We start from the raw sequence: 14,520 nt of genomic DNA, 5'->3' as shown, positions 1-14,520 counted from the left end.
CCTAGCGACTAACTACAAAAGCACTACTGTCTCGAGGATCGTACGCTCCAGGCCTAATCGCCCCGACATGTACAATCTCCATCTGCTCATCCTCACGGTTCCTCAGCTTTGGCCTTGCCCTTACCTACACATAAACATATCACTGTGAGTCGACAGACTCAGTAAGAAAAGCATAATATAATAAACATACTAAATCCCGGGTTATAATCAAGCGACCATATGTTGGAAATTATTTTACCAGGATCTTAGATCTACTCACAAGTATGTTTATTAACACCCTAAATATGAACTTTCTAAAACGATGAAATAAACACATATAAAGTTAAGAAACCTTACATTGGGTGCAGCGGAATTAAATGACTCCTTCCGTTCAGATATCTAGCCCTTGATTCCTTTCTGTAGCAGAGCATTATCAATATCTGAACCTGGATCTCTTTCTCTGAATCTTTGATGCTGAATTCTCCTTCTTGTTGAAAGTCTTTCTTCACGATCTTCCTCACTATGATTGAGGTATCACTTGCTGTGTGTGGGCACTACTCATACACTAAGAATTTCGAAATTTAAGAGGAAGAGAGAGAGAGTGGGTTCGGCCAAAGATAGGGAGAGAGAAGGCTCAGGTTTTTCTGATTCAGAAAGTGTCAGAAAAAAGTGTTATTTTCCTGAAGCCTTCACTATCTATTTATAGCATTCCACTAGGGTTAGGATTGAATTATTTGGCATTAAAATAATGAAAATATCAGTTTAAATTGCCTACAAAAGTGGCTGGCCCTATACTAGTGGATTTGGGCCTCACTTTTTGTAATTTTGCAGTTTTACCTTTTCTGCATCTGATTTTCTCAAAAACGCCAATTTTCTAATTCAACCATTTAAATGCCAATTCTAACTATTTAATAACTATAAATAATTATTAAATAATATTGTCATTTATCATATTTATTAATTGAACCATACAAAGTATCATAATTAACAAATATGCCCCTATAAACTCTTTCTGTACAATTTCGCCCTTACTTAGTGAAAAATTCACAAATAGACATAGTCTAATTTGAGAATTATAATTGATTAATCAAAACCAATTACATGAGTCTTACAAGCAATATTATCTCAACTAGTGCGGGGACCATGGGTCTATATAACCGAGCTTCCAATAAGTAGATCAAGAATTTAGCACTAAAATTCACTAACTTATTAATTCTTTGTTGAATCCACGCATAGAACTCAGAATTGCACTCTCAGTATATAGAATGCCCTATATGTTCCACCATATAGACACATCATTAGTTATCCATTGTTATAATCCTAATTTGATCAATGATCCTCTATATGAATGATCTACACTGTAAAGGGATTAGATTACCGTAACACCCTACAATGTATTTATTCCTTAAAACACTTGACCCCGTATAAATGATATTTCAGCTTATGTGAAATGAGTACTCCACCATTTATGTTCGTTTGGTATAGCTCGAAGGAGATCATCCTTTGCTTACTATTCGCCAGATAGAAGCTATAGATTCCATGTTTATGATAGCGCTCCCACTCAATTGCACTACCGTGTTCCCAAAATGTACGTATCACCCTGACCTAAAAGTAGGCTTAACTAACAAATCAAAGAACACGAATAGCCTCTCGAGATTGAGCCTAATCATAACAGGATTAAGATCATTTGATCTAGGATCAACTAGGCGATATTGACTTGAATAGATATTACGGTAAGTTTAATAAATCTAAGTCAAAGTTCAATATCGGTCCCTTCCGATGCATACTCCATGCATCCAACCTGAGCTTTACTTTAACCAATGCTCTGGAAAGAACATAGCATTTCTCCAAATGCAAGTAAACTCTGTTGTAGATTATCATATCAGTAAAACCCTATGTCTGATAAATCTAGGAAACTTTATTCACACAGTCATGTTTACTTTCCAATGTGTTGACAGCACAATAAACAGGATCAAGTATGTGAAAAGGGTTTCAGATGAATTTATACATTATGTACATATAACCATGAAATAAATCATGTGAACCATGCAACATTAAATGTTATTTCTGATCTATATTAACAAGTAAATCTGATTATATTGAAATGAGTTTTATTTAGGGCATAAAACCCAACACCATACACTTGACCATAACCGTAACTGAATCAAGGACGTCCATGAAAACGTATGATTAATCGCGAATCCAGCCTATACTCGATACTCTAGTCGTATCGACGTGGTAGCAGTTAATCCATACTAACTGATAGCCTAGCATATATCTGTTGGCATCTCGGTGCAACTCTATGTACACCTCATTGTTGCCCTGATATGCTAATCTGACGGCTATATAAAATTTGCCTAACATATATCTAATATGTTAATCTGATGACAACTGACATGTATGCTAAACATGTATAAGCATATGCATAAGATTATACTAATCTTACCTCGATTCCGAATTCAGGTGTGCCGGTCAACCTGAGTGGAACAATCTGCTCGGTGAATTACAGGCTCCTAAATCATAATAATCACAACACTGATAAGTGACACGCTAAATCACTTCCCGGGGACTTAAACTTGAAACTAGAAGTTTCCCTATCGATAAACCACATGGCAATACCCTAAATAACACAAAAATGGGAAAAACTAGGGTTCCCAAATTTGCCCCCAACCGGTAGACCGGTTCCTCAACTGGAATTCCGGTTCTGGGAGGAAATCCTGGAAGCCAACCGGAATTCCGGTTCCTACAGGGCTCTCTGAACCGAAATTTCGGTTCAGTGCAGGAAACACTAAAAATTCCATATCTCAACCAATTCAACCCCAATCCTCCCCAAACTTTTAAGACTTGTTCTAAACATCCTAGAGGTCAATAACAAAGCAATAAAACAAAGCTTCATGCACAAATACAAAAATCACCATTGATGAGTCAAGCTTGAGTTAAAAAAACTCAAAGCTTGCTCATCCAACTAATTGGCTATCAAAACCTGCTTAAATCACCTGAAACATAATATAACTACAGAAAACATACCCAAACTCAAACAGCAACTACAACAGCTAAAACACCATTTCACCAATAAAAACCAAACTTTTGAGTTTAAAATTCCAAACTTGAACACTATCAACTAACAGCCACAAGAACCAGTTTTAAACCACTCAATTAAACATAAATAAATCCAATAACACAACAACAAACACAAACAGCAGCTGCAACAAGTAAAATCCCAAAGCATGCAAAAATTCTTTTTCTTAAAACTCAAGGAAACTAGCAAGAGAGTTGCACAAGGGTTACCTTAGCTTGGATTACACTTTGAATTGCTAAAAACACTTGAATTGAATGAACAAAAGCATGAACCCTAGCTGGTTCTAGAGGTGGCCAAAAGAGAGAGAGAGCTTGAGAGAAAATGGAATTTTGTCTTTCTTTGATTTTTTTTCCAATTTTGTAACATAAATGATAAAATGGTTTTTCACTACTTAATTCAGCCAAAATAACATAACATAAATCACATAATCACCAAATATTAAGTCCACTAAAGGACAAAGGCTTATGGGGTAAAATGACTATTTTGCCCCTGCCACACTAAAAGGGTTAAAAAGCACTTAAGGGTATTTTGGGAAAACTCTAAATTCCCGACTAATCCCGACATTCACAATGTCTAAATAAACTACCCCGCTATACTAAAATACTAAATTGTGATTCTACTAAGCCATACACCGCGTTCCATGTTGTCGGGCACCGAAAATGCAAAATTATGAAATTTCACTATATGACTTAAAAATACATTCTCAATTCAAATAAATCAACATAAATAATTATTTAAATATCAATAAATAATTTTCATAATTAAACACTAATTATCTGCTAATTTCCAAATTTAAACTAGGCGGTCTTTACAACTATCCCCCCTTAAAAGGATTTCGTCCTCGAAATCTAACCTGAATAACTCTGGGTATTGAGCTCTCATGTCTGATTCTAGCTCCCAGGTGGCTTCTTCCACCTTGCTGTTTCTCCAGAGTACCTTGACCAACGCTATGGTCTTATTCCAAAGGACTTTATCCTTTTTATCAAGGATCTGTACTGGCTGTTCTTCATATGTCATGTCTGGCTGCAGCTCAAGGCTCTCATAACTAAATATATGAGTAGGGACTGAAACGTATTTTCTCATCATAGAGACATGGAATACGTTATGGACTGCTGAAAGAGCTGGAGGCAAAGCTAACCGATATGCCACTGACCAACCTTCTCGAGAATCTCGAAAGGTCCTGTAAACCTAGGACATAACTTGCCTCTTTTCCCGAAACGTTTGATCCCCTTCATTGGAGATACCCGTAAAAACACATGGTCCCCTACTTGGAACTCAACATCTCTGCGTTTCGGATCCGCATAACTCTTTTATCTACTCTGAGAGGCAAGCATTCTAGCTTTAATTTTCTCAATTGCCTCATTGGTCCGCTGCACTGATTCTGGACCTAGGTATTTCTTTTCTCCTGTTTCATCCCAATGAATGGGAGATCTACACTTCCTATCATATAACAACTCATAGGGAGCCATCCCTATCGTACTCTGATAACTGTTGTTGTATGAGAATTCTATCAACGGTAGATATTTACTCCAAGAGCCTTCAAAATCCATAACACAGGCTCGCAACATATCCTCAAATATCTGAATTGTCCTTTCGGACTGCCCATCTGTCTGAGGATGGAATGTTGTACTGAATTTTAGTTTTGTACCCATTGTTCGTTGCAAACTCTGCCAAAACTTAGAGGTGAACTTCGGATCTCTATCCGAAACTATAGACTTTGGTACCCCGTGAAGCCTTACTATTTATTTAACATATAACTCTGCTAACTAATCCACTGAATAGGTTGTTTTAACTGGCAGAAAATGTGCAGACTTCGTAAATCGATCTACCACAACCCAAATAGAATCGGACAAACCTGTGGTTCTAGGCAACCCAACCACAAAGTCCATCGTGATGTCCTCCCACTTCCATTCAGGTAGGGTTAAAGGCTGCAACAACCCTGCTGGTCTCTGATGTTCAGCCTTAATCTGCTGACAGGTTAGGCATCTCGATACGAATTCTACCAAATTCTTCTTCATACCGCTCCACCAGAAGTAAGGTTTAAGATCTTGATACATCTTGGTGGTGCCGAGATGTAGGGAATATGGGGTAGTATGAGCCTCTTCAAAGGTTTCATTCTTGAGTTCCGCACTATTTGGAACACAAACCCTGGCTTTAAATAATAGCATCCCGTCGTCTGACACTGAAAAATCCTTGGCTTGACCAGCTGAAACCTTTTCTCTGATTTTTACTAACTCCGGATCAGTCATCTGAGCGACTTTAATTCTTTCTAACAGATCAGATTGTAGCGTCAAGTTGTGAAGCTTGCCTACCACAAACTCAATGTTAGATCTGACCATGTCCTCTGTTAACAGGGGTGAGATCTGAATCATGCGAGCTACCTGCCTGGGACCTTTCCTGCTCAGGGCATCGGCCTCTACATTGGCCTTCCCGGGGTGATAAAGAATCTCACAATCGTAATCCCTTACTAACTCCAACCAATGCCTCTGTCACATATTCAAATCTTTCTGAGTAAAGAAGTATTTGAGACTTTTCTGGTCGGTATAAATTTCACACCTTTCTCCATAAAGGTAATGCTGCCAGATCTTCAAAGCAGATACTACTGCGGCCAATTCTAAGTCATGAGTTGGGTATCGTTGTTCATAATCTTTCAACTGACGGGAGGCATAAGCGATAACCCAGTCAGCTTGCATCAGAACACACCCCAGACCCTGTCTAGATGCATCACAATAAACCACGAACTTTTCTTTGTCAGAAGGTGAAGCTAGCACTGGAGCGGTAATCAATCTCTGTTTCAGCTCTTGAAAACTAGCCTCACATTTGTCTGACCATACAAACCGCTGATTCTTTTTGGTCAGCTCAGTTAAGGGTGTTGAGATTTTAGAGAACCCTTCTACGAACCGACGATAATAACCAGCTAGACCCAAGGAACTTCTAATTTTTGTTACTGTTTTCGGTCTTAGCCAATCCCTGACAGATTCTATTTTCCCTGGATCCACCTTGATCCCATTCTTGCTAACAATGTGCCCTAAGAAAGACACCTTAGATAGCCAAAATTCACATTTCTTGAATTTGGCATAAAGCTTGTGTTCCCGAAGCCGTTGCAGAACTATTCGCAGATGTATCTCATGCTCCTCTTCTGATTGAGAGTACACAAGGATGTCGTCGATAAACACAATTACACAGATATCGAGGAAATCCTTGAATACTCTATTCATCAAGTCCAAAAATGTTGCAGGAGCATTGGTTAGTCCAAACGACATAACCAAGAATTCATAATGCCCATATACGGAAAGCTGTCTTCGGAATGTCCTCCTCTCGGATTTTCAACTGATGATAGCCCGATCGGAGATCAATCTTTGAGAAGACCGTCTTCCCCTGAAGTTGATCGAAGAGATCATCGATCCTAGGTGATGGATATTTATTCTTAACTGTTAACTTGTTTAACTCCCGATAGTCGATGCACATTCTCATAGACCCATCCTTCTTCTTGACAAATAATACCGGAGCTCCCCAGGGTGACACACTGGGCCGGATAAACCCTATGTCAAGAAACCCTTGGAGCTGAATTTTCAATTCTTTAAGCTCAGATGGAGCCATTCTATAAGGAGCCTTGGAGACCGGTTCTACTCCAGGTGCTAAATCTATTATAAAAATCAATTTCCCGCTGAGGTGGTAAACCCGGAAGTTCTTTGGGAAAAACATCTAGAAATTCCCTAACCACCTTGATATCTTCTGGCCGAACAGAGTCTGGCCGAGTGGTGTCAAACACCACGGCCAGAAACCCTAGGCATCCATCACACAATAATTCCTTAGCTCACATGGCCGAAATCATTGGGATCCGAGATCCCTGAACCGAACCGACAAAAACAAACGGTTCTTCTCCTTCTGGTTGAAAGATTACCATCTTCCTCTTACAATCAATACTAGCTGAATATTTGGATAGGAAATCCATTCCCAGAATAATATCAAAATCTACTAAACTCATCTCTATTAGGTCAGCACTTAACTCCCTATCGTCAATTCTGATCGACATAGACCTAATCAACCTTTTGGAGATAACTAACTCTCCGCCAGGTAATACGGTTCCAAACCCTGATTCGTAACTATCATGCGGTCTATCCAATTTACTAAAGATTCTGGCTACCAAATAAGAATGTGTGGCCCCAGAATCAAACAATACAGAGTAAAAAGAGTTGTTGACCGAGAGCTGACCTGTCACCACTGAAGGACTGGCTTCTGCATCAGCCTGAGTAATGGCGAACACCCTAGCTGGAGTGAGTCTCACCGGAGCCTTTGGTGCTTCTATTCTAAGTTGAGGACAATCCCTCTTGTAGTGTACTGGCATGCCACACTAAAAGCACCCCTGTCCTCTACACTCACCCAGATGGTGCCTTTTACAACTGGGGCACTCTGGGTAAGTATAACACGTCTCAGAACTACCCTGACGATGCCTCGACCCTAGTTCCCTCGAAACCTCTTGTTCTGACCCGAGCCACCGGTTGCAGTGGATGCCTTCCTTTTCTGATCCATGGCCGAACCACTACCAACCCTGCTAAAGCCTGATGCAGGAGGGGTAGGAGCCCCACCAACCACTGGAGTCCTAGCAGACTCAGTCATACACCCAACTGCACCCTCAGCTCGCAGTGCTTTTTCCACCATTTCAGCATAGGTGGTTTTGTCGTCTGTAGTAATCATCAGGTCATGACGAATCTTCGCACTCAGCCCATCTAGGTATTTTTCTTTTTGCTAAAATCGGTTGGCACAATTCTCGAGGCCAACCTCGCCAACCGGTCAAACTGCATTGTATACTCAGTAACACTCATATTCTCTTTCTGCGTCAGGTGGGTAAATTCTTTTCTCTTGGCACTTCTGACAGCCTCATTGTAGTACTTGGCATTGAAAAGTTCGTGGAACTTTTCCCAGGTCATCATTGTGACGTCGTGTATCACGGACACCATATCCCACCATACTAATGCGTCTTTTTGAAACTGAAAAGTGGCACATACCACTCTATCATTCCCGGTTGATCACCGTAAATGGCCCTGACCACCTTGATTTTAATTTACCAGGAAACAACTTTAGCCTTGAGTTAAAGAGTAGAACTTGTTGACCAGGTTGAAACTCTTTTCTGACTAGATTTCTGTCATGCCATCTCTTAGTTCTTTCCTTGTAAATCTTGGCGTTCTCATATGCTTCATTTCGAAATTCTTCCAACTCATCCAACTGTAGTAGTCTTTTCTCGCCTGCCAGCCTTTAAGTCCATGTTCAGAGTTCTCATTGCCCAATACGCCTTGTGTTCTAGTTCCACCGGTAAATGACACGCCTTTCCAAACACCAACCGATATGGTGACATCCCGATTGGCGTCTTGAACGCTGTTCTATAAGCCCACAATGCGTCATCCAACTTTCTTGACCAATCTTTCCTTGATCTCTGCACCGTTTTCTCCAGAATCATCTTTATTTCCCTAAGAAATCCTTACCTTGGCCATTACTTCTATGATGATAAGGTAGAGTCGTTCTATGACGAACACCATATCTCGAAAGGAGTGCTTCGAATTGTTTGTTGCAAAAGTGACTCCCTTCATCGCTTATGATTGCTCGGGGAGTTCCAAACCGAGTGAATATGTTCTTTTGAAGGAACCGAAGGACTGTTTTACCATCATTAGCCGGTGTCAGGCGCCTTTCCACCCATTTTGACACATAATCCACAGCTAATAGGATGTATAAATTGCTAAACGATGAAGGAAAAGGACCCATAAAATCTATCCCCCATACATCAAATAATTCAACTTCCAAGATTCCTGTCAAAGGCATTTCGTTTCTCCTTGAGATGTTTCCTGTACGCTGACAACGATCACATGCCTTCACAAAGGTACTAGCGTCCTTGAAAAGTGTTGGCCAAAAGAATCCACTTTGCAACACCTTGGCAGCTGTTCTAGTTCCACTGAAGTGTCCCCCACATGGTAAAGCATGACAGTGATTAAGAATAGAATACATCTCCTCTTCAGCACACACCTTCTTATTATCTGATCCGCACAAGCTGTTTGTAGAGGATTGGCTCTTCCCAATAATAATGTTTCACCTCGAAAAGAACTTCTTTAGTTGTTGACGAGATAGCTCAGGAGGAGTGATATTGTCAGCCAAGAAGTTAACATAATCGCATACCATGGTACCATCGACTTTCCCTCACACTAAAGAGTTGTTCATCTAGAAATTGTTCATTTATTTGTACCTCTTTTGTATTCCGACTTTCTTCCAAACTCTAGTCTTGACAAGTGATCCGCCACCAAGTTCTCGCACTTCTTGTCTTTTATGTCTAGATCAAATTCTTGCAAAAGAAGAACCCATCGAATCGCCGTGGTTTGGCATCCTTCTTAGTCATCAAGTACTTGATTGCCGAATGGTCCGTATACACTATCACTTTATTACCAATTAAGTAGGTCGAAATTTGTCACAAGCAAATACTATGGCCGCATCTCTTTTTCCGTAGTAGCGTAGTTTAGTTGGGCATCATTCAAGGTTTTGCTTGCATAATAAATAGTTCTGAATACCTTGTCAACCCGTTGTCCTGTGATCTGCTCCAATAGCATAATCACCGGCATCGCACATGATTTCAAAAGGTAATTCCCGCTTGGTGTAGTCACACCTGGCCGAGATTAACTTCTCCTTGAGAATTTGGAATGCTTCAAGACAATCTTTCCCAAATTCAAAAGGTACTCCACTAGCAAGAAGATTGGATAGCGAAGCTTGGCCACTTTGGAGAAATCTTTGATAAATCTTCTATAAAACCCGCATGACCCAAAAGCTTGACTCCCTTCACCGAAATTGGAGGAGGCAAGTTCTCAATTGTAGATACTTTGGCTCTATCAACCTCAATACCTTCTTTTGAGATTTTATGTCCCAAAGACTATTCCTTCCGTAACCATGAAATGACACTTTTCCCGCCTGCCAAAGACCAAATTGGGAGTCTTCACATCTTGCTAAAACCAACTCCAAGTTACTCGGACATTGGTCAAACGATGAGCCAAACACTCGAAAAATCATCCATGAACACCTCGATGCACTTTTCTATTAAATCGAAAAATATAGCCATCATACACCTCTCGAAATGTTGCCGGAGCATTACATAGCCCAAATGGCATTCGTCGAAAAGCAAAAGTACCATATGGACATTTGAATGTTGTTTTCTCGATCCTCCTGCTACATAGCTATTTGGTGATACCCCGAGTACCCATCAAGGAAACAATAGTAATTTTGTCCTCCGCCAACTTGTCTAACATCCGATCAATGAATGGGAGTGGAAAGTGATCTTTTCTTGTGGCCTTGTTAAGTTTTCGTAGTCACTGCAAATTCTCCATCCCGTGATGCTCTAGTCGGGATGAGTTCATTCTTCTCATTCTTCACCACCGTCATCCCTCCTTTCTTTGGAACAACTTGACCGGGCTCACCCATTTACCGTCCGAAATAGGATACGCTACCCCCGCATCTAACCACTTCAAGACTTCTTTTCTGACAACCTCCTTCATTGGTGGATTTAATCTACGTTGTGCATCAATGGTTGGTTTCACTCCTTCCTCCATTAAGATTCTATGCATTACAGCTTGAAGGGCCGATCCCTTTAATATCCGCTAAAGTCCATCCAATGGCTTTTGAATGCTTCCTTAGAACCCGTAATAGCTTATTTGTCTCTACGAAGATAAGGAAGAAGCCACAATAACAGAAGTTGTCTTATTTTCACCCAAATATTCATACTCGAGATGCTCGTGCGACTTTCAACTCTAGTTGAGGAGGCTTTTCGCAGATGGGGTAGGCTTTGTTGGTATGACTCCTAACTCTTCATAATATTTTCTATTCGCCAGCGGTCCATAAGAATCGAGCCACATAAAAGCATATTCAAAAGCTTCCTTACCATCTTGTTCTACCACCTCTTCTTGTACCAAGGTCGTATTAAGAGGATCTTCAAAGCATGTGTCTTTGTCTCCACCAACCGATCCACCACATCAATTGCAAAACAGCTTGTCACTAGCCGTAGGATAGGTCATTGCTTTGAGTACATTAAATACAACTTCATCTCCTTGTACCCTTAGCTTTAACTCTCCTTTCGAACATCAATTAGTGCTTTCCTGTTGCCAAGAAAGGTCTCCAGTGATGATAGGAACATTACTGCCTTCTTCCATATCCAATAATGAAATCAGTCGGGAAGATGAACTTGTCCACCTTTACTAACACATCCTCAATGACTCCTCTAAAGGTGAGCTAGCGATCGTATCTCGCCAATCAAGAGTTACGTAGTTGGCTTTGCTTCACCTAGCCGGCAATCTTTTGAACACCGACAAGGGCATTAAGTTAATACCGGCTCCCAAATCACATAATGCATTTATCCCTTCAATTTTACCAATAGTACAAGTGGAATAGTGAAACTCCCCGGATCTCTCGAGTTTTGGAGGGAGTTTCTCTCGTAGAATAGCGCTACACTCTTCAGCTTAGAGCCACCGTCTCATAGTCTTCCATCTTCCTCTTCTTTGACAAAATTTCCTTCATAAACTTCACATAACTTGGCATCTCGCTCTAGAGCTTCAAAGAAAAGGAATGTTAATGTGAAGTCTTTTGAAGACTTCAGAAACTTGGTGAATCGCTTGTCTAAGCTTGACTTTCTCAAATTCTCCGAGGATGTGTGGTATCTTTACATGATGATCAATACTAATCCAAGTGAGACCGTTGTGGTGGTGCCGGGCTATCCGCAGCCTTCTCTCACGGTGTTGGTGTTGGCACCGGTTGAGCATTTATTTCTACATCTACCTCAACCGGCTGTGGTAACTCGGTGCCCATTATACTTCTTACCGCTCCTCGTGTAATTGCCTTGCGCTTTCTTTAGGATTAACTTCAGTGGTGCCAGGCAAATTTCCTTGAGGGCGCGGTTGCTACCCGAGTTGCTAGCCGGGCCCATCCGAGTCTCTGGTGTCTTTAATTGAAGATCTAGTTTCGCCATGAATTGGAGCAAGAATCCGTTCGCAAACTAGAACTTCCACCGCAGGATTGTTGCCGATTAAACCGTTGGTTCCGATTTCTTTGTTGATAGAACCCACTATTTCTTCATTGTTATTCGTTGAACCCATAATTGTTGTTGTTGTTGTTCCGTGAAAAATTCCCAATGGCCTTAGCTTCATCCATTGGCAAATCATCCACATCCGCTTGGCACTCCGAAAAGTGATGACTTCCTCCACATAACTCACAAACAATTTGGGCTTGCTTAGCTTGCCCCGCAATGATTTTAGTCAATGCCTCAACTCGAGCCGTTAACTTTGTGATGGCATCGACTTCTAACACACCAGCCTACTTTCTTGGATTGACTCCTTTCGCATTGGCCACCGCTGGGTTGTTTAGAGCCATCTCCTCCAATAGATCATATGCCTCATTAGCACTCTTTCTCATAAAAGCTCCACCACCGCCGCATCTATTAGAGTTCTAGTATTACCAACCAACCCGTTGTGTAGGTTGTGAACCAAAGATCCACTTCTCTATGCCATGATGGGGACACCTCCCGATCGTATCTTTAAACCTCTCCCAAGCCTCATGGAGAGATTCATTCTCTAGCTGACAGAAATTATTAATTTCTCCTCGTAGCTTTGCGTACTTCGCCGGAGGAAAGAACTTTGACAAGAATTTTGACAAGCGTATCATTCCATGTAGCAATAGAATTCGGTGGCAAAGAATTCAACCAACTCTTGGCTCGTTCTCCGAGAGAATGGAAACAACCTCAATCTAATGGCATTGTCGCTAACTCCATTAACTTTAAAAGTTTCACAAAGTTCCATGAAGTTAGAGAGATGCAAATTAGGATCTTCAGAAGGGAGACCACCAAACTGAACTGAAGACTGCACCATTTGAAGGATGCAAGGTGTTTGATCTCGGTTGTTTGCATCCACTCGCCGGTGGCCTAATACATGACCGCACTCCCGTCGAGTAGGGAGAATGTAATCTCTCAAGCTTCTCGCCATTAGCTTGATCTTCCACCGCCCCCATTATTACCATTATTACGCCCCATTGTTCCCAACATTATTGTTCACATTGGCAGCCATGATTTCGATGTTTCAAAGAGCTTAAAACTCTTTCTTGCCTCTTGTTCTTTCGATTCTTCTCCGGCAGGTTTTCTCAATTTCGTGATCAATCGGTAATATGACCGATTGTCCTCGACGCGCATGCACTTAGGATTCCCGAGATAAATAAAGAAAATATTGCAAGAAAAAGGTTAGAAAAATCAGCAAGAGAAAATATACCAAAGTAGAAGTTAGTATAATTTTATGTAATATTAATCTTTAAACAATTTCAAGACACTGCGCCTAAAAAACTTGTTGCGATAATTTGCACACGCAAGTGTACGTATCGTTTCAAGTAGTAAAACTCACTGTGAGTGAGGTCGATCCCACAGGTGGAGGCATAAGTACGTTAAAATTAAACCTTTACTTCTATTTGGTTGAATAAAAATTAAGAAAGAATTAAAAATAAGAAACTAGTAAGAAGCAATTATTTAAGAAAATTGACAGTTAATTAAAACTAGGGCTTCGATTTGAATTGTTTCTATTGATTATCGCCTATTATGATTATTTTCCTAATGTTAATTTCTATGCAATAGCAGGTTTACTAAGGTAATTTATAGTCTTTTCATATATATAAATCTCAATTACATGCAAACTTTCTACTCTCGTGATAAATTTAACATGCAACATGCATTAAACACAGAAATCCTATAAGCTATCTAAACCATATAGGTACTCTCGTCCTATATCGAAATTCGGTTCTATTTCACTATGACACTCACTTCTCAGATCTCGCATCAAAATCATAAATAGTTAATTGGTGATCAGGCAATTAAAAGTAATTAAACACAAATAAAATAGAATATATAGAAATTATGGGGAAAATAAATCATATTAAAACCATAAAACAATGTTAAACAATCTCCATCTAACCCTAATTAAATGTTTAGCTACTCATGTTTATGAGAGCACAATCACACATATTAACTTTAAGAAAAGAGATGAAAATAGAGAAGAGAAGAATGCTGAAAACCCTCTGAAGAATGCCTCCAATATTGCAGTTGATCTCTCCACTTTGCATCTGTATTCTCTCTGTTTTTCTCTCTAAAATTGCTTTCTGAAATCAACTCTATTCTTCCCTTTATATAGGCATTCAAGACCTAAAAATATGGAAAAAAACGCAATATTTAAATTCCCATTCGGATTTAAATTTTTGGGAAACCTCAAACGAGATATTTTTTTCTCATTGCTATTGCAATGATAGTATTTTGGCCATAACTCTCTCAATATTGCTCGGAATTGGACGATTCAAGATGTTCTGGAAAGATAAAAGAGAGATCTAGAACTTTTATGTTTTGACTTTTTACAAAATCTGAAGAGAACATCATCGAATTAAGGCTTGAAGTTTCAGCTTCCACAATT

General features: G+C 40.0%; 1 non-coding gene across 1 annotated transcript; it reads left to right on the top strand.

The window, feature by feature from the left end:
• Nucleotides 1-12,581: 12,581 nt before the first annotated feature.
• Nucleotides 12,582-12,688, top strand: LOC133032863 (small nucleolar RNA R71). Its single transcript, XR_009685450.1, has one exon. It is a non-coding gene; the product is annotated as a small nucleolar RNA R71 (small nucleolar RNA).
• The last annotated feature ends 1,832 nt before the right edge of the window (nt 12,689-14,520 follow it).

Source organism: Cannabis sativa, chromosome X (genome assembly GCF_029168945.1).
Source record: "Cannabis sativa cultivar Pink pepper isolate KNU-18-1 chromosome X, ASM2916894v1, whole genome shotgun sequence".
In the NCBI taxonomy this organism is placed as follows: Eukaryota; Viridiplantae; Streptophyta; class Magnoliopsida; order Rosales; family Cannabaceae; genus Cannabis; species Cannabis sativa.
Note: the sequence above shows the minus strand (reverse complement) of the source record. Positions and strands in the feature narration are given on the sequence as shown.